Raw genomic sequence first — 2,813 nt, 5'->3', positions numbered from 1 at the left:
TGTAACGCACCACTGCTCACCCACCGCACTGCCTCGGATGCATTCACACTTGCGCAGCTGGCCTGCCTTTTCTTTCACCTGAGCTTTTAACAGCTCCACCTTCAAACACTCAAGGCATGTGCTCCCTGCAATTATTTAACGCAAAATACAATGTCCGCAAATAGTTTCAGAAACACTGTGAAATAAAACTGACATCATATTGTCACAAACCACAGATGCTACTTTCATTCACCAATCTGCAAAAACCTGTGTCTACAAATTCAGAATAATGTTCCTCAATGTAAAATTGTGAGGACTTTTGGAATATCTCATCATCTACAGTATCATGAAAAGATTCAGAGAATCAGAAGAAATCTCTGTGCACAAGGGACAAGGCCAAAAATCAATATTGACTGCCTGTGATCTTCAGGCGGCACTGCATTAAGAACAATCATGATTCTGTCATGGAAATCATTTAGGAACATTTCCAGAAATCACTGTCTGTGAACAAAGCTCTCAGTGCCATTTGCGAATACAAGTTAAAGCTCTATCACGCAAGGAAGAACTCATATCTGAACATGATCCAGAAACGCCACCATCTTCTCTGTGCCAAAGCTCATTTAAAACGAACTGAGGCAAAGTGGAAAACTGTTCTGCGGTCAGACAAATTGAAATTGGAAATTCTTTTTGGAAAGTATGGACGCTGCATCCTCCGGACTAAAGAGCAAAGGGATCATCTGGCTTGTTATCAGCGTGCAGTTCAAAAGCCTGCATCTCTGATGGCATGGAGGTGCATTTGTGCCTATGGAATTGGCAGCTTGCACATCTCGAAAGGCACCATCAATGCCTAAAGGTATATGCAGGTTTTAGAGCAACATAAGCTCCCATCCAGATGATGTCTTTTTCAGGGAAGGCCTTGCATATTTCGACAGACAATGCTTAACCACATACTGCATTTATTACAACAGCATGGCTTCGTAGTAGAAGAGTCCGGGTGCTGTACTGGCCTGCCTGCAGTCCAAACGTTTCACCAGTTGAATACATTTGCAGCTTCATGAAATGAAAAATATGACAAAGAAGACCCAGGACTGTTGAGCAGCTAGAATTCTATAAGAAGAATGGTACAATATTCCCCTCACAAAAGTCGAGTAACTGATCTCCTCAGTTCCTAGCTGTTTATGGAATGTTGTTAAAAGAAGAGAGGATGCTCCACAGGGGGAAACATGGCCCTGTCCCAACTTTGTTTTTTCAAATTCAAAATGACCTTATTCTTTTCTTAAAATGGTACAATTTCTCAGTTTAAACATTTGATATACCTTCTATGTTCTTTTGTGAATAAAATATGGGTTTATGGGATTTGCATATCATTGCATTCTGATTTTTATTTACATTTTACACAGCGTCCCAATTTTTTTGGAATTGGGGTTGTACCATACCTTATTGCCAGCTCCTTTGCTTAAGGTCATACTGATGTTCTTTCCTTTAACGGTAGCTGTCAGAGCATCAGCCTTTACTTACATTGCATTTATTTACACCAATTTGCAGTTTCATCCATCAGTTCATTTTCATATCCACTTTTCCCTGTTTATGGCCAAGAGGGACCAAGAGATAATCCCAGCAGTGTTATGATCAAGCCTGGAACCAACCCTTATCCCATCACAGCACAGCACACACTTATGTTGGTTTGAAGGACTTGTCTTTGGGATTGGTGGCACTTTACATACTGGGAGAAAAAGCCACCAAATCTAAGGGAGAATGTGAAAACTTCCATGTGGACAGTGAGGAATAGCTTGCACTATCCAAAAGTCATGACTTGCTCTCTTTAATGTAATGCAGGAGGTGGTCACTGATGCAGGGGTCTGCTGGTGCAGGTTTTCACATATTTGTGATTCACAGCCTTTTGAACCGTACCCAGTTTTTCTAGCCACCACAGCTTGAGGCATCCTGTTATTAAACGCAGAAGACAATTCAATGTAATACTGAACGCTGATAATACAAATAAAAAAGTTTAGTGTTCATTTAAAAAGGTGCTTAAAGAGAATGTATGTAAAATGAAATAAACTGAATTAATAAAATACAAATAAACGATTCAAATAAAAATCACATGAAGGACCAAAAGTTTCATCAATCTGCTGTGACACTCTCCGTCTCCACAGAACTGTATTTGCTTTGAATTGCAGATCTACTTTCCCACCATTTTTTTGTGAAATTTTGCAGGTTTGTTCTAAACTTTTGTTCCTATGACCCAGAAAGTTGATTTTGCGACTCTTGATGACTCTCTACAATTTCATTCCTCATTTTTCTTCCTCTGCCTCACAGACACAACGTTCTGGGTTTGAATCCCTCAGTCCTTCGCTATGTATGTGTAGAGTTAAAGCATTCTGATGGTTTTGCAATGACAGTTCCTCCCATCCATTGCTTAAGGCTGTCATTCACATTCAGAGTTGCTCCCATTCCAGCAGCATTAGCAGTAAGACAGGAACCACCGCAGGACACACTCAAGCACACATTCACAATCACTCATACCAGGTCAGACTACAGTTGTAAGTTAACTTAACATACGTGTCGTTGGGATGAGCAAGGTGAACAGGAATACTCAGAGGAAAAAAAGCACACACACACAAACAAGTGGAGAATGTACAGACTATAAACTATAATTGGGCCAGCATTTGGACTCTGTAGCCAGGGGGCAGCTGTACTAACCACCCTGCCACCCTGGCAGTGACTGCTGTCCTTCAGTAAGAACAACAAAAATAAAAGTCTATAGAAACTGCCATTGCATTGTCTGTCACACATAATCGAGGATCTTATCTGGCACTTGTTCTGGAACTCCT

This window comes from Erpetoichthys calabaricus, chromosome 2 (assembly GCF_900747795.2).
Source record: "Erpetoichthys calabaricus chromosome 2, fErpCal1.3, whole genome shotgun sequence".
NCBI lineage: Eukaryota > Metazoa > Chordata > Cladistia > Polypteriformes > Polypteridae > Erpetoichthys > Erpetoichthys calabaricus.
Note: the sequence above shows the minus strand (reverse complement) of the source record.